General features: G+C 39.7%; 1 protein-coding gene across 19 annotated transcripts in view; it reads right to left on the reverse strand.

The window, feature by feature from the left end:
• Window positions 1-26,285, reverse strand: part of MAP2 (microtubule associated protein 2) — a 241,669-nt gene that overhangs the window by 201,030 nt on the left and 14,354 nt on the right. For 18 of the 19 annotated variants that reach the window (XM_083471736.1, XM_083471722.1, XM_083471734.1 and 15 more), the window contains exon 2: window positions 15,823-15,893. The exons of the other annotated variant lie outside the window; for it this stretch is intronic. The gene's annotated coding sequence lies outside the window, so the exon portion shown is untranslated. The remainder of the gene's footprint in view (window positions 1-15,822; window positions 15,894-26,285) is intronic. 19 annotated transcript variants of the gene reach the window in all.

The raw sequence follows: 26,285 nt of genomic DNA on the forward strand, positions 1-26,285 counted from the left end.
CACCCTTTCTTTATCCTGCCATAAATAAGCATGCCAGCCAAATCTGGCGTCAAATCCTTCCAGGTCTAACACGTCCAGATTTTCTAGAACTATCCAATCCTTGATCCAACACAAGCACGCGGCCTCATAATATAATTGTAAATTCGGGACAGCAAACCCCCCTCTTTCTCTTCTGTCTGTAAGCAATTTAAACTTAATTCTTGCTCTCTTCCCCTGCCAGATAAACCTGGAGAGGGTCCTCTGCCATTCCTTAAACATTGTCGTACCTCTGATCACAGGAATATTCTGAAATAAAAATAATAGTTTTGGAAGGATATTCATTTTAATGGCAACCATTCTTCCCTCCCAGGAGAGTGTTAATCTACTCCAGCTGTCTAAGTCTTTTTTAATCTCTCTCCAGGTTCTGTTATAATTATCTTCCACTAGGTTTATATTTTTTGTAGTTACCCAAATGCCCAAATACTTCACCTTTTTCACTACCTTAACCCCTGTTTGTTGTTCTAACTGATTTCTTAGATCTTCAGCCAAATTCTTTGTCAGCATTTTTTGTTTTAATTTTATTTAACTTAAACCCAGGTAGCTTTCCGAACTCTTCAAGCAGCTCCAAGACTTTGTCCACGCCTTTTATTGGTTCTTCTAATGATATTACTAAATCATCGGCATATGCCTTTAATTTATATTCTTTCGCTCCGAATTTAATTCCTCTTATTTCTGGGGTTTCCCTTATTTTGTTTGTAATTACTTCCAATACCATAATAAACAGAAGAGGGGACAGAGGGCACCCCTGTCTTGTACCCTTTGAAATCATAAAGGAGTCTGTTAGGTTATTATTAATAATTAATTTAGCCCTTTGGCTTGAGTAAATTGCTTTGATGCCTTCCAAGAAGGGCCCCTCTATCCCTACCCTTTCCATACACTTTAAAAGGAAACACCAGGATACGTTGTCAAAAGCCTTTTCGGCGTCGATAAATATTAGAGCCGCAGGGATATCATTTTTAAATTCTAAATATTCGATGATATTTATTATATGTCTTACATTGTCCTTCAACTGCCTGCCTGGCAAAAATCCGGCTTGATCTTTGTGGATTGATTTTATCAGGTATTTTTTTAATCTTTTTGCCATTATTTCAGCAAAAATTTTATAATCATTATTGAGTAGTGATATCGGCCTATAGTTTCTTATATCAAGTTTATCCGCATCTGGTTTTGGTATTAGCGTGATATGCGCCTCTCTCCACGAGTCCGGTATCCTCGCTCCCTGCAGAATGTTGTTAAATACATCACATAAGACGGGCGTTACGTATTCCTCCAAGACTTTATAGTATTTTTGCGACAGACCATCTGGACCTGGGGCTTTCCCTGGCTTCATTTTTTTAATAGCCTCCTTAACCTCATCCGTCGTTATTAGTTTATTTAAATGTGATTTTTCTTCTTCTGTCAGCTGCTCACCCCCATTTTTCTCCAGATAACTCCCTATTTCTGCTGTGTCCTCATCCTCCTTTTTTTTTTGTACAAGGTTTCATAAAAGTGAAGAAACTTTCCCTTTATTTCATTTGGATCTTCTATTATATGCTCCTCTATTTTAATCTTATTAATCACCATTTGTTTTTTTCCTTTTCCTTAGCTGCCATGCCAATAGTCTCCCCGTCTTGTTTGCAGATTCAAAGTATTTTTGCTTCATTGATTTTATTCTCCATTCTACTTCTTGACCTAATAGTGTTGAGTATTGAGTTTGCAGCACTTTAGATATTTGTTTAGTCTTTTCATCCTCAGGATTTATTGTTAGTTTTTTCTCGCATTCTTTTAATTGTTTAACTATTTCCTCCTTTTTTGATTCTCTTAATTTCCTTCTATAACTGTTCTGTTGAATCAGAAATCCTCTAAGAACTGCCTTACTTGCTTCCCAAACTATATCGATTTCGGTTTCTTTGTTTAAATTCCACTCAAAGTATTCTTTCAGGGTATTTTTGGCTTTCTCAATAATCTCTTCAATTTCTAGTAGGTATTCGTTCATTCTCCACCTGTATGGTCCCAATGATCTACATTTTATTTCCAAAACGATTGGGTTATGATCGGAGAGTGTTCTAGGTTCTATTTCGCACTTCCTTGTTCTTATCGAGAGCTCTCTTGAAGCCCAGATCTGATCGATTCTACCCCAACTCTGATGCGGTTCTGAAAAGTGCGTAAATTGTTTCTCTATTGGGTTTTTATACCTCCAAATATCAATCAAATCTAAGTTTTCTTGTAGGTCATTAAAAGATTTTGGAAGTTTCCCTTGGTTCGTCTTCCTCCTTTTTTCACTCCTATCCATTTCGGGAGCAGGGACTCCATTCAGGTCCCCTAGTAGAATTAATTTGTGGTTTTCTAATTCTAGCAGCATTTGTTCCAATTTTTTAAAGAATTCTGCTTTATTTGTATTAGGGGCATAGACCGTTACTACATTAATTTTTTCTCCTTGGTGATTAATTTGGACTCCCAGAATTCTTCCCTCCTCATCTTTACATATTAACATCGGTTCTCATTTTTCTTTAACGTAAATCACCAGCCCTCTTTTTTTGTTAACATCTGAATTAATAAATTCAACCCCCAACTTTTTATTAATCAGTACATGTTTGTGTTTTTTGGCTATATGAGTCTCTTGACAGCAAATCACATCATAGTTTTTATTCCTCAAAACTTTCGTTATTTTATTCTTTTTAGATTTTTCATTTAAGCCGTTTACATTCCAAGACAAAAACTTCAAAGACATTACTAAAACTAACTTCTATTTATTCTTCTTAAGTTTTCAAACTTATATTTAAAATTTTCGTTCCCTATCTAATCTTCTTCCTCTGCTTCTTCGCCACTCACTAGACCCACCTCCTCCCCCTCGTCCTCCATCCCCCTCCCCTCTCGCAGTCTCTCCCCCTCCTCCCCTCCCCCTCTCTCATCCCCGTTTCCCTCTCTGTCTCTTGATCTGTCCTCAGCCTTGCCAAGCTCTTTCTCGTATCTCCTCATAAATTTTTCCACTTCCTGTTGGTCTGTCAATTTAAATCTCTTGTCCTTAAAGAAGAAGGTAATTCCTTCAGGGAACTCCCATCTATATCGTATCCTATTTCTTTTCAAGACAGCTACTATTTGTCTATATCCTTCCCTTTTACGTAAAATTCTAACTGGTATTTCCTTAAGGACAATTATTGGCCTACCACCAATTATTAATTTTTTATGATAACTCGTTTTTAAAATTAAATTCTTCATCTCAGTTGAGTTAAAAATTACTAGACAGTCTCCAAGAGGTCTTTTTGTCCTGTTTTGGGGTGCTCTCATTCTTATTCTGAAGGAGTTTTCTATTGTATATGCGACTTCTTCTTTCAGTTCTAACCACTTTGCTAATTCTTTGGTCATCTTTTCCTTTATATTCTCATTTGTTTCTTCTTCTATCCCTCTGAATTTTAAATGTAATTGCTTCTGTCGCATTTCTGTCATAGCAATATTATCCCAAATTTGTTCCTGCGTTTTGTTCACCTCTCTCACCTCTTCCTTTATTTTTTTCAGTCTCTTTTTTCTGTTCTCTCATGTCTTTTTGCAATTTTTTATTAGTTTCTTCAAATGTTTTTGATTTAACTGATAGTTCCTGAATTTTTATGGAAAGTTCCCCTACCGCTCCTTCTATCCTCCTATCTATCATCTCTTGCATTTCTTCTAATTTACTTTCCATATGAATTTCATTTTGCTTAAACTCTTCTTTAATTTTAAGCCATAAAAAATCTAGGTCTTTAATTTCCTCTTGTCTAGATGTCTTCCTGTCAGCTGGTGTCCCTCCCACCTTTTCCCCACTTTCCCCCGACATTTTGTTCCTTCTTTCCCCTATATGTAGTACCACTAAATCTCTCCCCCTTAGGGGCTCACAATCTCTTCCTCTTCGGGCAATCAAACTATACCTTCTTAAACGTAGATAAATATTTTTAACACTGGGGAAGGAGTATTTAAACACTGGTGAAAGAGCAGTGAGTTATCTTATCTTCCACTTAGCCTTAACGGCTTCCTGATTTAGTTAATTAGTCCAGCTCTATCTTTTTAAACTATACAAATGAAGGTCTCAAGAAGTCTTTCCAAATTGTTTATACTTCTTATGTCGTTCTAATCAGTCCAGCTTACTTCCTCAAAACTTCAGCCACTTGCTGGCCTAATCCCATGTGAGAAAAGGTGGTATGGATCTTGATAAAAACACTCATACAAGAAGAATTAGTCCGTTATTATAGAATAGAATAGTCCACTTATAGTAATTAGACAGGTAATAAACAGTTGAGACTATTAAGTTTGCTCTATTGGGGTGAGAGTCAATAAACCTATTAGGGCGAGGGTCCGTTCTAAATTATCAATTTAACCAATATTATCGTGTTAAAGTCCATTTCTCCTCCAGTCTAAGAAGAAAGTCCACTTTTCAACTTTATTTTCCAGTTCTATTTCCACAACGAAAAATTACCAAGCTGTTCATTGCATTGATTAAATGTAGAAAGGGGAGAGTAGGAACGGAAGACAAAAAAGACAAAGGAGAAGAGGAGAAAAAAAACGGCGAAAAGGCAGAGGAGATGGAGGCTGATACTATGAAAGCGAGGTAAATCTAAATAGGGAGGGGGGGGAAAGAGGAGGCGGAACCAAAGCAGGCGAATCCCCTTAGCGTGTTTTTTTTTTAATATGTGGCACTCTTCGCCTTGTTTAATTTCTCCACGTTTTCTCTCTCAAATTCCTATAAAAAGGTCCTCCTTTATCTCTTTATCTCTCTGTGCCGCTTTCAATCACCATCTCCCAGCCTTAAGTCCAATATTTCTTTGCGGCTTTATCCTCCGTAAAGAGAAACAATGTACTCACAAAAAGTTAAAGAATCCAATCAAACAGACTTCTCCTCCAACAGGCATCCTCTTTGTCACTTTATATCTCCTGATTAGGTCAACTTTGTATCCAATAGTTATTTCGAGTTGTTAAAAGTTACCACAGCATTCGGTACTCACTCAGTCCGGCCGTCCTGTAGTCACTACCTTTTTAAACTGTCTGCGATGTAGTTGCCTGCGCCATTTTCTGCTCACCATCGGGCGGGTTCCTTATGTAAATCCTAAAACATCCCGGATTCACCCAGCTTAATTTCCAATTTCCACGGATATCTCAGCTCCCCACACGTTGAGGAATCCTTTCTTATCCAACGAAGGTTCGTCGCACTTCTCGGCAGAAGCTGGAGGCATTACAGCACGGAGTCGGTGCTCTCCCATTTTTGTGCTCGCGGCTCCATCCTGGGCGTCTTTCCGCTGTAGCGAAAAAACTCCAAGCTATGCAAAGACCGCTCCCACGCTGCCGGGAAGCCTATCCCCCAGGGTTTTCCCCCTGGGATTTTTGGGGGGCGCAGTGCCTTTGCGACTCCCCCAAGCCTCCGTGTTGCTCAGAAAGCCCTTTACGAGGCTCTCCGCGCTTCCTCGCCGTCCGCGACCCAAACCGGAAGTCGAGATTGACCAATTTTTAAAGAAGAATGGGTTACCAAAACTATCTCAGGAAAAGAGGTCAATTCTGAATTACAAAATAACACAACAAGAAATTGAAGGTGCCATTCAGAATATGCAACTAGGCAAGTCTCCAGGGCCAGATGGACTCACCTCCAAGTATTATAAGATATTGAAAGACTATTTGACACAACCACTATTGGAGGTTTGCAATGAGATTTTGGAGGGGAAGAAGGCACCGGAATCGTGGAAAGAAGCTTTCATCACATTGATACCTAAGTTGGAAACTGAAAAGACTCAACTTAAGAACTACCGTCCCATCTCGCTCCTGAATGTGGATTACAAAATTTTTGCTGACATTTTGGCAAGTAGATTTTAAAAAGTGCTAAATGAAGTAATTCATAAAGACCAGGCAGGTTTTCTCCCAGGTAGACACTTGTTTGATAACACCAGGAATATTATTGATATTTTGGAACTTCTACAAACGAATATCAATACAAAAGCAGTGTTAATTTTCATAGACGCGGAGAAGGCCTTTGACAACATTTCATGGAAGTTCATGAAGAAAAATCTGGAAGGGATGGGAGTGGGACGGGGGTTTGAAAATGGGATAGAGGCTATATATTCAGAACAAAAAGCTAAACTGATAGTTAACAATGTGGTGACAGAAGAGTTTAAGATTGAAAAAGGAACACGACAAGGTTGCCCTATTTCCCCTCTGTTATTTATTTCGGTTCTGGAGGTGCTTTTGAACATGATTAGAGGGGACCGGTTGGTGGAAGGGATTCAGGTCGGAGCCAAACAGTACAAACTCAAAGCTTTTGCAGATGATCTGGTTTTAACATAACAGGAGCCAGAGTCTAGTACGAAAAGAGTTTTGGAATTGATTCATGAGTTTGGTCGGGTGGCGGGATTTAAATTAAATAAGCAAAAAACCAAGGTTTTGGGGAAAAAATTGACATCTTTGGAAACAGAGAGGTTTCAGAAGGAGACAGATTTAAATGTGGTAAGGATCTAGAAATCTGGTCAAGATTGAAACTTTCCTTGTTAGGCCAAATTGCTGCTATAAAGATGAATGTGTTGCCAAAAATGTTGTTTTTGTTCCAGACCCTACAGATTGTGGACAGAGTGGAATGTTTTGGAAAGTGGCAGAGAGATATTTCTAAGTTTGTCTGGCAGGGCAAAAAGCCCAGAATAAAATTTAAAATATTAACCGATGCAAAGGAAAGAGGGGGGTTTGCCCGGCCGGACTTAAGGTTATATTATGAAGCTGCAGCTTTCTGCTGGATGAAAGATTGGTTACTTCTTGAGAACACTGATGTCCTGGATCTGGAAGGGTTCAATAATGCTTTTGGATGGCATGCTTATTTGTGGTACGACAAGGTAAAGATTCATAAAGCTTTTAAGAACCATATTGTCAGGAAAGCAATATTTAATGTCTGGTCAAAATACAAAGACTTGCTAGAAAATAAGACCCCAAGGTGGTTGTCACCAATAGAGGTCAAGGCTCGGAAAAGACTCAATATGGAGGCCGAATGGCCGAAGTATTGGGAAATAATTGAAAAATTGGAGATACGTGGAGGTTGCAGAGTTTGGAGAAATTAGGGATAAAGTGCGAGATTGGTTACATTATGCTCAGATTAAAGAGGTTTTTAATTTAGACAAAAAGATAGGATTCCAGGTGGAAAAATCGAAACTAGAAACAGAATTGTTAGAACCCAAGACTAAGGTATTGTCAAAAATGTATAACTTGTTGCTAAAATGGAATACTCAAGATGAAACAGTTAAATAAGCCATGATAAAATGGGCGCAGGACATTGGGTACAACATTATGTTTGCTGACTGGGAAAGGTTATGGACCACCGGTGTGAAGTTTACGGCATGTAATGCCTTGAAAGAAAACATTATGAAAATTATATACAGGTGGTACATGACCCCAGTCAAGCTCGCAAAAATATACCACTTGCATGATAACAAATGTTGGAAATGTAAGGAGACTGAAGGAACATTCTTTCACCTCTGGTGGACCTGTCCGAGAGTGAAGGCCTTCTGGGAAATGATCTATAATGAGTTAAAAAAGGTATTTAAGTATACCTTCCCTAAGAAACCAGAGGCCTTCCTTTTAGGCATTGTCGGCCAGAAGGTGTTAAAGAAGGACAGGAACTTTTTTATGTATGCAACAACAGCAGCAAGAATACTTATTGCAAAATATTGGAAGACACAAGATTTGACCACACTGGAAGAATGGCAAACGCAACTGATAGACTACATGGAACTGGCAGAAATGACTGGCAGAATCCGAGACCTGGGAGAAGAGGCGGCGGAAGAGGACTGGAAGAAGTTTAAAGACTATTTACAAAAACAATATAAATTGTATGAGTGTTAAGAAAGTGCACGAAAAGAAATAACATGGCATCAGCAGTTTAGATGAGAAATATAAGAGAACAAGTGGAATGATAAAGATGAAATTTGAAGTAACGTTATGTCTAAATTAAGCAGTTAAGTATTTGATGAAAACACTTTAAAAATTGAGGCATAATATATGAGATTTAGAATATAAGAATTGAAATAAGGTAATAAATTGCGGTTTACAATTTTTTTATAGAGAACGCAGGAAAGGGTGATGTGAGGAAGTCCAGATAGTTATGAGACAACAATGAATGAATAGTTGTGAACTTCGTTCGTATACTTTATGTTTATGTTTTAGTTTATTTATGTTTTCTTTGTTTGTTACTCATTGGTGATGGTGTTTTATATGTTTGGTGTTTTTATTTTGTTAAAAACTTGCAATAAAATATTTTTTTTTAAAAAAAAGTTCTGCGTAAGATAGTAATATTGGGATTTTTTTATATAAAATTGAGATTTTATTCATTCATCCTCTCTGTACACTAATTAATTAGGGTTTTTTTTTTTTTACTATCGAAGATTCTTATAAAAGATGTAGCAAAGTAAGTATGAAAATAACCGGAATCCCAATACAATTCTTTCGCCTTCCATTTATACTGTGCATGCTTACTGTTGTCAGCATGAGGCCTCTACTCTGAGCTGTCATAGCTCTGGACAGATGCTCTTGGTCTTGCATAATTCTCAAGTCTCACCTGCTTGCCAACATGAGCACCTGAAAGTTCAAATCTGTTATACCCAATAAGGTGGATCAGAATGCAGATTAACCGGCAGCCTAGGAAATAAAAGAAGCCTTTTGGAAGATGCCGCAGAATTGGCAGAGCTACAGCTGGAGCAAAATGCACGTGACAGCCCCTCCCTGTATAATACAAGATCCCTCTGGCTCATATCTTTCCAGATTCCACTAACCTTTCCCAGAAGCTGCTTGTACCACTTTGTAAGATGGGCAAGAGGAAAAGAAACTAAAAATTGGGGCATTTGTGCTATAGATTAATCACCTATACTAGACATATTATTGAGGGACCTTCTATTTACTACCCTCTATGGTAGATGCTCTTTTGGAGCATATTAAAAAAAAAATAAAGTGTCCTATGTAAGCAGCATAAATTAAACAGCAAATGGTGCTCAATTCAAGCAGCATAAACCTACTGATACAGTTTTGTTTAAAGGCTTGAATTGAACCATGCTGATAGTTGTCCTGGTGCCAATGAATCAGTTAAAGGGAAATATTCATCTGCTATTCTCCCTGCATGTTTCATACTCCAGAGATCAGCAGCAAACAAGGAACCTGCCGACTGCTTGTGAATTCATTGATAATAGCAGGGAATTACTATGTGTACTATTGTACACTGTTGGTTCCAAAGAAATATTTGTGTATTAGCAACATTAGCACTGCATTTAAACCACCATGGCCAATGCTGGATCTGATTGCTCTTGTAAAAAGAATGTTCATCGTTTCTTTTGAGATTAGATTGACATATATGTAGGGCTATTTCCCTCGTCCTCAGAACAGCCTGTGTTGAACTTCAAACTAGCAAAATCCCCATCACTTTGAAGGGAGAAGCTGTTAAGATGGCGGCCTGAACACTGCAAAACCTCAGTGCCTGCAATGTATCCTCACTGTTTGCAATGCAATGCTTTGAGAAAGGGAATGACTCAGCATTATTTAGCATTACTGCCGTTAGAGATTCCCCTTCAGTTATTTTCACCCACGACAGATAAGCTCCCTCTAATTTGAATACGGGATATTTTAACCTCTGCTGTTAATAACACTGCGTTTTAATACAGCTTGGCCTACCTCTCCTTCCTCCCAAGCTTTCCCCTCCTTAGTTGCTCTCCATATCTGTCAACAGCTTCAACCTTCACCCTGTTGACCAGGCACAGAGCCTTGGCTTCATCTTTGATACAACCTGGTCTGCCGCAGACCAATTGCACTTGTGCTGAGGGAACCGCAATGGCTGCCAGCCAGCCAGCTACTGAGTCATGTTTGAGGTCTTGTTGTTAGCATACAAAGACATGGATAACCCAGGACCAGGTTGAGCCATACTGGGTGCTTGTATGGTTGTGCATGAAAGGATGTGATTGTGTGTGTGTGCATGCACATGTGCGGACAAAAGAGAGGGGCGGGGAATAGGACTGGAAGAGGTTGAATGACAGAGCAATCCTAGTCCCATATATTGAGATGTTCTATTGTATTCAATGGGGCTTACTCCTAGGTGAATTTGGTTCACATTGTAGCCTGAAAGAAGGGAGAAGATGGTAGCTGATTTTGTGGATTGCTCTGTTAAGTGTTTGTGTGCCTGTGCAACGGCCAGTGTGAATAAGAATGAGGAAGGAAAATGAATGGAAGATGGACGTACAAACGGCAGAGTGTGTCACTAGCGTGTGGGCCTAATCATTTTCCCAAATGCAGGCCTTGGCTCTGAAAGTGGCGCCCACCCCTGTCAGAGGGGATGCCATCAGAGCAAATGGTTTTCCCTCCTCCTGTGTGTGGGTGGCAGTTAACTTATTGGATCTCAGTATTTCCTCAGAGCCAAGAAACATTTTTTTAAACCCTCTGAGAGCAGCAACATGGGTTGGAGAATCTGAGCTGACTCTTCCTTGGCATGTTCCTCTAGTTACTTCTCACACAACTCTTGCGCATCATAGTAGCCTATTCATGGTTTTCATGTGAGTGAATGAATGATAGTTAGTTGACCTCTACATCAGTATGGATGGAAACTGGGGGGGTTTTTTATTTAGTCATGCTGCCACCCACACAAAGTACCACACATTAAGTCCCTCTTAATGTTCCCCACACACCTGAAAACACTGCAGTGACTGCATTCCTGTTTCTCTGAGTGTACAAACATCCCACTCAACACAAGTCAGCCCTTCCAATTTGTCACCTTCTCCAAGTGCCAGATGCACAAAGAAGGCGACTCACTGTACAAAGCATGCATTCTTCAAGTGACAAACATAACAGGGCATCAGAAATGATTAGAAGAAGACAGCAACATTATATTGTAGGTGCTGCTGAGTAATTATACATCTCACAACTCTGTTTCTCTTTTCTTTTTTTTCTGAACGTGCTATTCCCCATTCATCTACCAAGTTATTGACAAGCTTGCCATTTTTAATTCATTTGACTAGCTAGAAGAAATCCCCAGCACCTTTTAGAAGGGCAGAAGAAAATAGTTAATTCTTACATGCACCATTTTAAAGGAGTGCTTCCACATTTTTAGGCAGCAGACCCATGAAGAACGTGGTACGACCACTTAGAAAAGGGGTCTGAGCTTAGTAGCAAGAGTGCAGGCTTTGTGTGCAGAAAGGACAAGGTGCCAACTCTGGCAATTCTAGTTAATTGGGCAGCATCTCTGGTAAGGAATTCTGCTTGGGACCCTGGAGAGCCATTGCTAGCAGAACAGACAGTGTTGAGTCATGTGGAACAATAGTCTGGCTCAGTATATGGCAACTTCATACATTCCAGAAATATTATAGATTTCTAGGTGCTCTCAGCAAGTGATTATGAACCCAAGCGGAACAGCTTTCTGGATTAGTAGAGAAAATGTGGACATTAGTGGGAAATAATTTGTTAGAAATGGAGAGTATCATCTATATAACAACAGTTTATAGCATTTTCTTTCACTACAACATGAGTCAAACATTATTCTAACCTCTCCCCACTATGAAATGCTGTATGTTTTAAAAGAAGGCTTAAAAATACCATTTTGTGTTTGCTAACATCCACAATCACTTCTGTTTACAAAGCTGTTCACCCTGTTACTTCTATTTATTGATGATTTGTAATTGTTTTACTGATGATTTGTTAATTATTCTACATAATTTATGTTGTCTTTGTGATGTTCTATTATGTTGTTGTCGTTTATTGTTTGTAAGCCACTTTGAGGTTCATTTGAATGAGAAGGGGGCACAGAAATATAATCAATCAATCATAATCTGTTCAAAATCCCAGGTGACATTGTTGCAATAATTCTCACATTGTAGAGGAAAATGAATACTCTAATTAGAATCATAGAATCATAGAATCATAGAGTTGGAATAGACCACAAGGGCCATCGAGTCCAACCCCCTGCCAAGCAGGAAACACCATCAGAGCACTCCTGACATATGGTTGTCAAGCCTCTGCTTAAAGACCTCCAAAAATGGAGACTCCACCACACTCCTTGGCAGCAAATTCCACTGTTGAACAGCTCTTACTGTCAGGAAGTTCTTCCTAATGTTTAGGTGGAATCTTCTTTCTTGTAGTTTGGATCCATTGCTCCGTGCCCGCTTCTCTGGAGCAGCAGAAAACAACCTTTCTCCCTCCTCTATGTGACATCCTTTTATATATTTGAATATGGCTATCATATCACCCCTTAACCTCCTCTTCTCCAGGCTAAACATGCCCAGCTCCCTTAGCCGTTCTTCATAAGGCATCGTTTCCAGGCATTTGACCATTTTGATTGCCCTCCTCTGGACACGTTCCAGTTTGTCAGTGTCCTTCTTGAACTGTGGTGCCCAGAACTGGACACAGTACTCCAGGTGAGGTCTGACCAGAGCAGAATACAGTGGCACTATTACTTCCCTTGATCTAGATGCTATACTCCTATTGATGCAGCCCAGAATTGCATTGGCTTTTTTAGCTGCCGCGTCACACTGTTGGCTCATGTCAAGTTTGTGGTCAACCAAGACTCCTAGATCCTTTTCACATGTACTGCTCTCAAGCCAGGTGTCCGCCATCTTGTATTTGTGCCTCTCATTTTTTTTGCCCAAGTGCAATACTTTACATTTCTCCCTGTTAAAGTTCATCTTGTTTGTTTTGGGCCAGTTCTCTAATCTGTCAAGGTCGTTTTGAAGTGTGATCCTGTCCTCTGGGGTGTTAGCCACCCCACCCAATTTGGTGTCATCTGCAAATTTGATTAGGATGCCCTTGAATCCATCATCCAAGTCGTTGATAAAGATGTTGAATAAGACCGGGCCCAAGACAGAACCCTGTGGCACCCCACTAGTCACTCTTCTCCAGGATGAAGAGGAACCATTGATGAGCACCCTTTGGGTTTGGTCAGTCAGCCAGTTACAAATCCACTGAGTGGTAGCATAGTCAAGACCGCATTTTACCAGCTTCTTTACAAGAATATCATGGGGCACCTTGTCAAATGCCTTGCTGAAATCAAGGTAGGCTACATCCACTGCGTTCCCTTCATCTACCAGGCTTGTAATTCTGTTAATTTGTTCTTCCTTTTTCTACGGACATACCCATAAAAGCTTTTTGTTGCTTTTAACCTCTCTAGCAAGCCTGAGTTCATTCTGTGCTTTAGCTTTTCTGACTTTGTGTCTACATGTGCTGGCTATTTGTTTGAATTCCTCTTTGGTGGTTTCCCCCCTTTTCCATTTTTTGTACATTTTTGAGGAATCTGTTTGACCTTATGCTCTTGGCTGAGTTTGACATCCAACAAATATCCAGGTAATTGAAGTCCCCCATTACTACTATCTCCCTTCCTTTTGCATGCTTGGCCATCTGTTCCAGGAAGGCATCATCTATGTCTTCCGTTTGGCTTGGGGATCTATAGTAAACTCCCACAATGTGATCTCTGTTATTCCTCTCTCCCTTAATTTTGACCCAAATGCTCTCACTTTGGCTTTGAGGTTCTAAATCTTGGATCTCTTCACAGGTATACACATCCCTGACATATAACGCCACTCCTCCTCCTTTCTTGTCTGGTCTGTTTCTCTGAAATAGATTGTATCCCTCCATTATTACATTCCAATCGTGGGACTTATCCCACCAGGTTTCAGTGATGCCTATTATATTTAGTTTGCTGTACCAAGAGCTCAAGCTCATCTTGTTTATTTCCCATGCTTTGTGCATTAGTGTACAGACATTGAAGTCCATTAATCTTTCCCCCGTGTCTCTTATTTAAGGATTTTTTCCTCCCACCACTAGGTCTGCGTGCTGTTTGCTCCATTTGGTCTATGACATTTGGATGATCATCTTCATCAATTGATAGACTCCTACCTTCAGGAGCACTGTCTCCCTCCCCCACATTAGTCAGTTTAAAGCCCTCCTGATGAGGTTTCTGAGATTTTTGGCAAAAACATTCCTCCCAACTGTTGTGAGGTGCAGCCCATCGCTTGCCAGAAGTCCATCTTCAAGAAACTGCAGTCCGTGATCTAAGAATCCAAACCGTTCCTGTTTACACCATTTGCGAAGCCAGCTGTTCACTTCCACTATTTTTCAATTAATTGAAAGCAAGTGGCTTCAGTCTATCTAGTATCTCATCCAGGCTTTAAGTAAAGTGGCCTAAAATGAAGACTGCTCCACTTCCTGCCAGGATTAGACCAGCAAGTGAAAGAAGCTTATCTCCACTACCTTGTCCCTACAATTCATAGACAACCCAACTCTCTCCCTTAGGGATGCTCACCCACCTCAAAACCGGAGTTTCCTTCTGCAACAAGGCAGACTGTCAGGAGTCCAAACAGCCACTTCAAATTGTACACTATCCATGCCTTCTCTTTTCACTCAGATCCAGCAATCCCTCCTCTGCATGTGGTTCCCTACTTTCCACTAGACTAGCTCCCAACAGTATTCCTAGAGATGGAGTGAGAGACGGTTCCTCCGTGCTTCCCTCTCCCACCCCCAAAAGAGGAAGAATATCATCCTCAAAAGGCGGGGGGGGGGGGAGAGAGAGAGAGAGAGAGAGAGAACTGAGCTCAGTGTCAGCCTCCCTCACTTTCCTCCAGTTGAAAATACTAAAACTTGCTCACTTTGAGAGCATGGTTAGATTTAGAGGCATGCCAGGTTAACAGTAGAGCAGAGTGGGTGAAGAAACTACGGTTCTCCAAATGTTCTCATCATTGGCCCTGCTAACCTTGGGCTGATGGGGTTTGGAGTTCAACGACTAGAGGACCACAGGACTCTGAACTCTGGGCGATCTGTACACTACAAAAATGGAGGGTGCAGTTCATGCACAGGAGGTAAGAAGTGGGACGAGCAGCCACAATTTAGTCTCCCTCGTGTATTTCTTTCTATGCAATTTGATTTATGAAATGTGTGTTTAGTTTAGCTCTAATAGCATCAGAGCACTTGCCATTTTGAAAGGCTTTTTCAAAACAAAAGATGTCTGAAGATGCAAGATTTAATAACAGAAGGAGAAAGAAAAGGTATCATTTTAAGAGGGAAAGGGCTACAGAAAATATAAAAATAGAATTGGCTAAAAACCAGAAACCACAAAAAGAGATGTCATTCACGAAATAGCACTAATGTGTCACCATGCTGAAGAATTTCCCCCATGTATTACAGAGAAATCTTAGGAGAGCAAAAGGGATTTTCTGTGTGAAGGATTATTTTGATTATGACAAGACTGAGTTGCTTCTCTGTGAAATCTTAACCAAAGATTTCATCCTCCATTTATTAACTGCAGCTAGATTAGAGATTGCATTTTTTTAAAGGAAAATTTAAATGCAAATCTTTTTGAAGCCTGGATGTCACAAGTATGGGACATCATGCTTATGGACAAATTAGCCATTTCATAAAAGTAATTATGCCCTGGCTGGGGGGGGAGGGGGGGAAAGACTCACACCTTTTATTGACTTTGTTAAGAAAACCAAACATGGTTTCCACTGTTCACCAACACATGGAACCTTATGAAGAAACATATTCATTTGAGTGCTTTTCTTGGAACATCTAAAACTGCAACCATCAGTCACTGTTTTTCTTTCTTTTTCTGTACTCTGTTTTCCTTGTATGGGTATGTTTTGTTACTTGAAATTAAAAATCATTTTTTATAAAAAGGAAATGTATGCATTTTGCATTATCCTATGGGGGGACACTCTAAGTCTGTTTCTGTCCAGAAACTACATGCTACTAATCCTATCTACTGTTGGGGGTTTCTGAATCAGGGAGTGTTAAAAATAATTATATGTTAATCATCTTTCATCCTTACTACAGAAACTCAAACACACTGACCTGGTTGTAGTGTACAAGCACACTGTCCTCTGGATTAGTTGACAATGTAAGACACCAATCTCTTCACCCAGCTGAAGAAGAGAGACATAAAAAAGGGGAAAAGTGAAGTTAAAGCAACATTGGTATTAACCCTTGAAATCTGAGGGAAAGAAAATATTTTTAAGCTGCTTAAATAATGGTCAGAAAATCATCAAATAGAAAATGAATCACAGTTATGTCAAAACTGAATTGTATTTCATAGGAAACATCTGTTTCTTTTTTCTTGCTTCTTTATTGTGTGTTCCTATGCATAGGCGCCGACTCCATGGGGCTTGAGGGGGCCCGAGCCCCCTCAAAAATTCGTTTGGGGGTGCTCCGCCCCCCCAATAATCTCCGGCGCCCCTCCAGCAGAGCGCCATGGCCGCCCCTCCCCCAGCCCAAAATGCACAGGGTCGGGCTGCATGCCTCCTGCCCTCCCTCCCGAGCAAAAGCTCCACCTTCGGAGCTGATTAATAGGAGCAGCACGCTCTCCCCTATTCGCTCACGAGGAGGCGGCGCCACTTTATTTGCATATTCATGAGCTTATTTATTATTCATGAGCTTTCCCGGGCCCCCCCAATATTTTTTATAAGTCCCCGTCCCTGTTCCTATGTATTTAAATTTCAGTCAACAATTCCCAGAGAGATGGAATACTTCTGATAATTTACATACAGTGGTACCTCGGGTTAAGTACTTAATTCGTTCTGGAGGTCTGTTCTTAACCTGAAACTGTTCTTAACCTGAAGCACCACTTTAGCTAATGGGGCCTCCTGCTGCTGCTGTGCCGGAGCACGATTTCTGTTCTCATCCTGAAGCAAAGTTCTTAACCTGAAGCATTATTTCTGGGTTAGCAGAGTCTGTAACCTGAAGCGTATGCAACCCGAGGTACCACTGTATATGCAAAAAGGTGAGCATGAGCTGTGTTAGTATATATTTACATGGGGAAGCTTGTAATGTCTGAGATTCCAACAAGGATCTGCTGAAATGTGATCAACAAGTGGAAAGGGAGAAGCAGTGAAATTTCCACAATTTTTATATTTAAATCCTGCTTAGTGAAACATTTTAACATTCTCAGGCTCAATATAAACCTGGGATTCTTTTGCACCTTCAATAACCATGTAAATGAGAGGATTTAGACATGCAGTTGCTGTACCTGCTAAATCCTCCCACACCCCCTTCAACATATAAACATTTATGACTCAGGATGTCTGTCCTGCATCAAAACTGGCAATTGGCCCCCAACATCAAGATAGGGCTTATAGAAACTGGCTTAGAGATATGCATAACTGGCCACATCATTTTCTGTACACTGTAAGGCAATATAACTATTTCCAACACAATATTTTGTGGTTTCTTCCCTGTGTAAAAGGGTGGTGCGGATGTGGTAAAATGTCACAGTCTTAAAATGTTCTTTTTCTAACTGTAATTTCATGTTCTTTATCATATTGTGAGGATGGTTGCCCTGAAAGGAGGGATGAAAAAAAAGCTAATTAATAAAATTCTGAACTTAGGTGTCTGCATTTTGTGAAGTATCGATGGATTATTATTTCAAATTCTGAAAAAGTATTTTGGTTAGAGCAGATGTTGTAGATGGGTGGTGAATTGAATCCAGTGGTGCACTGGAGTCTCTCTCACACACAACACAAGCCAACTTTGACAGAAAAACTAGACCTATCAATCAACTGACATCAGGTGACAGCTGCAAGAAGTCTCACTCTCTGTGCCAATCTGCACTGAGAGCAAGCTCCTTTGAAGTGCCAATCAGCTGATTGGTTTCCAGGCTGTACATGCAAACAGGCATTTTCCTTCTCGGCACCTGCAAATGGATTTTGAAGACACATTAGGTAAGGGATTTGCAAGTGCCAGCAATCAGTTGTTCATCAGTGCTTGGGAAGCCCTGCTGCTCATTTGATCAGCTTAATGGCTGGTCTTGCAAAGGCACAGGGGTAAGTCACACTTTGCCATCTTTTCCTGCCCTGATGTTCTATATGACTTCAGGTGTAGGGCAAGTGAGTGCGGCTTAGCATCAAACAGCCTTGTGCTCAAGGGCCAGATATTCCACACAGATGTAGTGCATGCTTTTTTCACATGGTGGCTGAACACCATTTTCATTTAACAGTGTTTCTATAAAATGACATAAAGATGGGAACTGTCCCAGAAGGAACTGGAAGCAGAAGGAAAAAAACTGTGGGGTAGACAAGAAAGAGGAATATATATCCACGTTTTGTTTTGGACCATACTGATCTAAAAAGAGGATAAACTTAAACTTTTTTGGAAAGGGGGAGGTGCTTCATCTGACGAAAGGTTCCTCTCCAGAGCAAAAGACACATGGCACAGTTTTCATACCTGACAACATACACAGGCATACCAGATTTTGCTCTTCCATTCAAACTCTCTCAGCTAACAAGAAACTAATGGGTGAAGTAGCCCTTAACTGAGAAATGTTCACATTTATCACAATGCATTGCTAAAACTGGCAGATCAAGCTTCACTTCCCATAAAAGAAGCTATAATTTTGTATACGTATCCTCAAATTCAGTAAATCTAATTCTGCAAATGGGATCTAATATAGAATCTACATTCTATGTAACAAGCAATGTATAATAATCTAATGCACTAAAATAGAAATTCTGTCTTTAAAAAGATTTGCTTTCCTTTTTATAACTAATGTGCATTCAGCAATGCATGATTTGGGAAAGTAGGTTGCCCCAGGATTCTGAAAATCTTTTAAAATTATCCTAATCAGCTGATAATTGTTCAGGGTTTAACAGCGAATGAGTTCTCAGAAAGAGGGCAATGGTAATAACTGAGGTCACATGGCTTAGTTGCCTGCCTCAGTTAAAGAAGCAGATGGCTTATATTAGTATCTGAATAAGAGCATGAAGTTCCTAGCTGAGACTTGAAGGCGGGGTGGGGGGTTATAAGTGCACTAGACAAACATAATTTCCTTTCCACATAAGATGCTGATTTAGGAGCTATTTAACAAGCAGGTTTGTAAGAATTTTACATGGGCACTATGAATGAAAAGCAAATCTGTAGGCTTGGGAAACAATAAGAATTAGGAAGATATCAACTGCCCAGGCAATCATAACTGAAAAGCAGAGAGGAAGGAATTTTGGAAAACTTTTTTAAAAAGAAAACCTCTCCATTTAAAAGAGCTTTAAGGATTGTGCTACAGGTTGTGGGCTGGAATGTTGGCCAATGGAATTATCCTGTCCATTGTCCCATGCTATTGCCACTCCTTGAATCTGTCTCAGTACAGAACAGAAATACAGAAATTAGCAACAGTATTCAACAGAATGCACAGGCATGTTGTTGTTGTTTAGTCGTTTAGTCGTGTCCGACTCTTCGTGACCCCATGAACCAGAGCACACCAGGCACTCCTGTCTTCCACTGCCTCCTGCAGTTTGGTCAAGCTCATGCTGGTAGCTTCGAGAACACCGTCCAACCATCTCGTCCTCTGTCGTCCCCTTCTCCTTGTGCCCTCAATCTTTCCCAACAACAGGGTCTTTTCCAGGGAGTCTTCTCTTCTCATGAGATGGCCAAAGTCTTGGAGCCTCAGCTTCAGGATCTGTCCTTCCAGTGAGCACTCAGGGATGATTTCCTTAAGAATGGATAGGTTTGATCTTCTTGCAGTCCATGTGACTCTCAAGAGTCTCCTCCAGCACCATAATTCAAAAGGATCAATCCAATGGGGAGCCTGTGTGGTTAAGAGCGGTAGACTCATAATCTGGTGAACCGGGTTCACGTCTCCGCTCCTCCACATGCAACTGTTGGGTGATCTTGGGTCAGTCACACTTCTCTGAAGTCTCTCAGCCCCACTCACCTCACAGAGTGTTTGTTGTGGGGGAGGAAGGGAAAGGAGAATGTTAGCCTCTTTGAGACTCCTTTGGGTAGTGATAAAGCGGGATATCAAATCCAACTCCTCCTCCTCCTCCTCTTCTTCTTCAGCGATCAGTCTTCTTTATGGTCCAACTCTCACTTCCATACATCACTGCTGGGAATTCACCAGAATAAGGGGTAGCAATTACCTTTTCCTGGCAGCTGGCTCTTGGAGTGTGCGCAATGTGTAGCATTTTGTTGGGGACACAATAAAATTTAGGCACTGTCTGCACTACTCAGTTACACAGTATCATCCCAGATTAAACACTCATGGCCAAAGAATCATGGGAACTGCTGTTTGTTAAGGATGCTAAAAGGTGAGTTCCCCACACAGAACTACAATTTCCAGTTTCCTGGGAAGAGGGATTGACTCTTAAACCATGCTAGAAACTGTAGCTCTGCAAGGGGAATAGGGGCCTCCTAACAACTCTCAGCACGCTTAACAAATTTCACTTCTCAGGATTCAAAATGCCGTAATACTACTTTAAATGTATGGTGCTGGTGGGGCCTTACCTCTGAGTAAACCTGAATAAGATTAAGCTGCATTACACCTTTTCACTGCATTATTTTCACCATGTAATTGGCTCTTCTACAATTACAGAGTGCCATTACTAACACTGGGGGATAATTTACATCTTGTTATTTATGCAAGTGAGACAGCTAATAAATCCCATGGTGGAGAAGCATCCTAGAGGGACCACATGCTGTGTAATTACAGACCATTGTTACTGCATTAGTCTTGGTTCCTCTGCCCTCCAACAAATAAGAAGTTGAAGAACAAGAAAACCCAGGAAGATACATTAAATGTTAATTATCAGCACTAATTTAAAAGTCTGGCTACTTTCTTGTTTGATACATTGCTATTTCTCACATTCAGGAGATATAGACCTCTTTCTTAAAAGGGAGCAAACATCAACTTTGTTTAAGAGAAAAGCTTGCACATTTCTTCAGTAGTAAGAGTAAATTCAGTATCATGCAGCAGATTGTATCTTTTTTTTCCTCATGGGAGACTCTGGGGCATTTTGTGAAAACTGTGAGAGACACAATCAATCAGTGATAGAAGCAATGGACAGAATACTAGTTCTAATATGTTGCCTACTCTACCTCTCCCTTTTGTTCCCCCCAAACACATTTTTTGCTTCTGCATCCACAGGATTTAACAGAAGTCAACGGACGCAAATTTAAACTGATGAAAATTTGGCAGCAGGGGAGGGAACCTTTCAGAAAAAGGAACCAGAAATTTTAGTGGATGACTCAGTGACAGTATGTGCAACATACTGTGCAGCAACTGCAGGGAAATTAATTTTTATTCTATTTACTGTATTTAACACCTGAATGGACACACTCATGGAGAAAGGTTGTATCATGCTTATTCCCAATGGTTTGAAGCCAGAAAATGTTACACTGAATGTCGCACACGTATCTCCAAGATATCTTTGTTAACTCTTTCAAAAGGTGTTCTGTTTTTTGTTTTTTTTTTACAAAATATGAAGGAAAACAGAAGGAACACTAATAGGTTTTAGGGTGTCCAACCTGTTTGGGATGGTATTGCACCATAAAAATCAGGGTCAGAGCTTGTGTGTGCTCCAGGATCCATCACTGCATCCAGAAGCTCATATAAGATGTATAGAGGGCCTCTTAGCAACTTAGGTTGGTTCACCTGCTCAAAACTTACCTTGAAAAAATGGACCGGCCACTCTCATTCATTCCATACATAGTACAGGGAGCGGAACCTATGGCCCTCCAGATGTTGCTGAACTACAGCTCCCATCGTCCCTGGCCATTGGCCATGCTTGTTGGGTCTGGTGGGAGTTCAACAACATCTAGAAGGTCACAAGTTAGCCAGCCCTGCCTCAGTCGCATCCAGCTGGGGCAGCTGTAACGTGCTGTATATGAATTTTCCAATGATGTATAGTTATGCTGAAGTCAGTATGGACCAGGACAAGGTGTATGGAGAACTTTTTGTTAGTATTTTCCACTGCCACTGTTGCAGAGGGTCACGTGATCAGGTGATTTCATTTCTTATCACTGTGTGGGTGAGTGGAAGTCAAGCTGACAAACTTCCGCTTTTGCTCTCTGTCCAGCTAAGGACTAGAGAGGATGTGTGAGAAGGAGCTCACGCAAAATGCGTTTCTTTTGTTTCTTTTGCTGTAAATAATAAAATACTTGATGCCACAATTCCTACACAATTTTGCTTTCGCTGACTCTGATAATATACTTCATATGTGCCTATGCTTTCTACGGGACTCCAGCAAGAGGCACCTCCCGCCACTTTTATCCAGTCTTGTTTCATTGGTTACCCACTGGCTTCCAGGCTCAATTCAAAGTCCAGGTTTAATCTCTGAGTACCCTAACCGGTGTAGAACTATGATATCTCAAGGACCATCTTCATGCACAAGTACTGATCTGAACATGTAATTGAAGCCCTTCTCTGTTTCCTCCATCATCTGAGATACAGCAAGTAAGATGGGACTTTTTTGGGTCATAGAGCCACAATTGTGTAATGGTCTCCTTGCCCCCAACATTACTGACCTTCCACCATCCAGTTAAGCCATGTTCAGACCAGTTTGGTGGTTAACGAAACTGTTGACCTCGAAGTCAACTGATCTGATGATACTTTACTTGCTGTGCTGATCTTCTCATGGTTTCTTCTCTTTTCTGTTTACTGTTTTATGTATCTTGATGTTTTATTGTGGATTTTAACTTGATTGCTAGCCACTGTGGGAGTCTTTTTTTTTAAGGAGATAAATTGTATTTTAATTAATATACAAATAAAATAGGAGTGGATGTGATTCAAATTGTACTGGGTTCTTTGGCAAGGGAAATACAAAAATCTAGTAAACTGGAAAGTGCTCTATTTTCTTATAATACTCTTATTATGGAGGCTGACTGCTGTAAAGGTATAGGACCCCTGGATGGTTAAGTCCAGTCAAAGGTGACCATGGGGCTGTGGCACTCATCTCTGCTGTAAACCACACACCTCTACCCCTAAATATACTTTCACATGACTGCAAGAGATTCTGATTCAGTGTATCATTTTAAAAAAAATCTTATCTCTTTTGAAGTAAATAAGATCCACCTATAGACGCTGAGGACATAGGGCAAAATTATCCTGTGGATAAAGTTTTTCCATGCAAATATAATGTGCTTGATATTGTTTTACCTTGGGGTCTACTCAAACATTATCTTTCTCTCTCTGCTTTCTTTTTTCATGGGAACATCTCCAGGAGTCACATCTCCAGGAGTCACAAAGAGTTTTTGAAAACCCACCTTAGCTGAGGAGTTCTAGTTCAATTTCTGTTATCTCCTGTTAAACATTATTAGCCTGCAAAGTTTGTTACTCTCTTGCCCGTCAGATCAAATTGAGACAGTGCTGACAAGGTGGAGCAATAGTGAAACACCAGCTCTTAATAGGCAGAGCTTTGCTCTGCAAATTTCACCATTAGAAAATCTGCCTAAAAATTCTGAGACTCTGTTCCTCAAAAGTGCTCCATTGAAGCAAATCCAAAGCTTAAGTACTTAATTCTACAAAGGATGTTCTGTCCTTGATTCTTAAATCGGTCATCTGTCCTTAACTCCTCAGGTAGCAGTTTCATGGCTGTGAGAAGGATTTATTCATCTTTCAGGTTACAAATATGCTACTTCCTGATAAAATCTTGACTAACTAGTTTCCTTCAAAAGAATGAATGTCATTGTGTATCTTTTTAATGTGGAATGATCACAAATACACATAAAATCAAATGCTTTGCTTATCAGTATACAGTCTTTAATCTTGCACCGGGGGTAGAACTCATCCTTTAATTACATACTATGTGTAGTATATAATTAACCATCTCCTCAGGGGAAAGTAATCTGTTACCTGTAGTTTGGAAACTTAATTGAGGGTATCTAGATATAAATTAACAGAGTATCTGAATTCGAAAAAATGTGATTATTTTATCATCCCCTTTGGGAGGGGTTTTCGTTTTGTCCTCAGTAGTACCTAATGCATATTAAATACTATTACCAAAATTGGGCTGTAAAGCATTCATCAACGGTGCTCTCCAAAGGTAGATAAAATGTTTGTTTTGTTTACTCGTTTGAAGGAAACTCTCTGCTGACCAGTCCAGTTCTACGAGCCACATCACTCAGGAAGCATGCCAAGTTCTGGGAATAGTGATATTTAATATCGATCTGACGGGGGAGTGCTAAAATCCAAGCCCCACAATGGTAGGGCACCTGACTTTGCCCTTCGCTGACACAATGGAAAGGACATGCAAAAAACTTCTGTGGTAAGTATCACCATTCTTTTCAGGACTTTTTGTTTCCTGGTAACCCTTGAAATTCCTTGGATTCTTCACTTTAGGAGGACAGCTAGGCGTCTCCTGGGAGGACCTACTTGGTGCTGCTGTGGCAGGTACAGCATACCCCTAAGTTCCCTCCCACCTGATCAAGGCCCATCAACTCACAGAGTGTAAGGCAAAGAGCATTAGCCAAAATTAGGAAGGAAAAGTTTTTCCCTAAGGAAGAGCACCCCCTGTCCAGCTTCAGTCAAAGTGCAAGACTAACAGCCACAATATTCACTGCTACTAACCCTCCATTAGTTTCACAGCTAATTAACACCACACCATCCTTCTAAGCTTACTAAATCCTTGGTGCTACTTTAATAATCTATATTTAGATGCTGTGATTTTATTTATTCTAACTTTATAAATAAAACTCTCTCTCTTTCTTCTCTTAAGTAAGAATAATATGTAAATGACAGCACAAGAAACTGATAGAAAATGTTTTGGGACCTTTTAGTATTGAAAGGGCAGAAAAGTGATTTATTATTATTCTTTTTCTTTTATATATATATAATTTTTATTAATTTACAACAAAAAAAACCACACACAATAATTTCACATCCAATTTTTCACAAAGTATTTCTTTTCTGGACTTCCTTCAGCTTTTCCGTAAATCATCCATAGTCATTATTTAAGTTACGCATTCCTTAAGTTTATATTGTCATTATTTAAACCTTTCCTTTTCTATTCCCTTTTAACAATACTTCTCAGATTTCACAGTGCTACTTTAAATCCCTCTAGCGTTATCTGTCCCTCACTAATACTTTTCAGATATTCCACAAATTTTCCCCAGTCCTCGATGAACTTTTGGTCTCTTAAATATCTAATCTTCCCAGTCAATTTATCCAACTCAGCATAGTCTAACAGCTTCATTCTCCATTCTCCCATCGTCGGTATTTCTTGTTGTTTCCATTTCTGAGCCAGTAACACTCTTGCAGCTGTCACTGCATATTGAAAAAATTTACAGTCCTTTCTCTTTATCTCATTTCCTAAAATTCCTAACAGAAAGGCCTCTGGTTTCTTTATAAATGTATATTTTAGTATCTTCTTCAATTCATTGTATACCATTTCCCAGAAGCCTTTCACTTTCTTACATTCCCACCACATATGGTAAAAAGAACCTTCTTTATCTTTACATTTCCAACACTTATTACATGTCTTATACATTTCCACTAATTTTACCGGTGTTATATACCATCTATAAAACATTTTCATAACATTTTCTTTTAACGTCATACATGCTGTAAATTTTAAATTCTCCTTCCATAATCTTTCCCAATCTTCAAATTGTATGTTATAACCAAAATCTCTGGCCCAATGTATCATTACCGATTTAACTTACTCATCCTTCAAATTCCATTCTAACAACAACTTATACATTTTAGATAAAATTTTAGAGTCATTATTTATTATTTCTATCTGAAATTTTGAATCTTTGTCTGCATAACCACATTCTTTAATGTCTTTCCTAAACATTTCATTTATTTGAAAATAATGCAACCAGTCATATACATGTTCTTTAACTTGTTCATATGGTTTCATTTTCCATTTTCCTCTTTCTTTGAATATCAGTTGGCCATATGTGATCCAGTTACCTCTCATATTGATTTTCCTTACACTCATAACTTCTAATGGTGATAACCAGTGTGGTACTCTAGGTTCTAATAGGTTTTTATACCTATCCCAAACTTCAATTAAAGGACCTTGGAAGATGTGGTTCTCAAACCCTTTATGGATTTTCTTCTTCTCACACCATAGGTACGCATGCCATCCAAATCTGTTATCGAACCCCTCTAGGTCTAGCAATTCCTTATTTTCTAATTTTATCCATTCTTTCAACCAGCAAAGGCATGATGCCTCATAGTATAATTTCAAATCGGGCAGGGCAAAGCCTCCTCTTTCTCTCACATCTGTTAGTAACTTAAATTGAATTCTCGGCTTTTTGCCCTGCCAGATATATATTGAAATCGCTCTTTGCCACTCTTTGAAAATCTGTTCCCCTTAATTATGGGGATAGCCTGAAATAAAAATAACATCCTTGGAAGCACATTCATCTTAATTGTAGATATTCTGCCCCAAAAGGACAGTTTCATTCTTCCCCACACCTCCAAGTCCTTTCTTATTCCATTCCACACCGGTTCATAGTTGTTCTTAAATAGGTCTATATTTTTAAAGGTTAACCATATTCCTAAATATTTCACCTTTTTAACCACCTCTATCTCTGTTTGCTGTTACATT

The sequence above is a fragment of the Podarcis liolepis genome (genome assembly GCF_965112155.1).
Source record: "Podarcis liolepis genome assembly, chromosome: 1".
Lineage (NCBI taxonomy): Eukaryota > Metazoa > Chordata > Lepidosauria > Squamata > Lacertidae > Podarcis > Podarcis liolepis.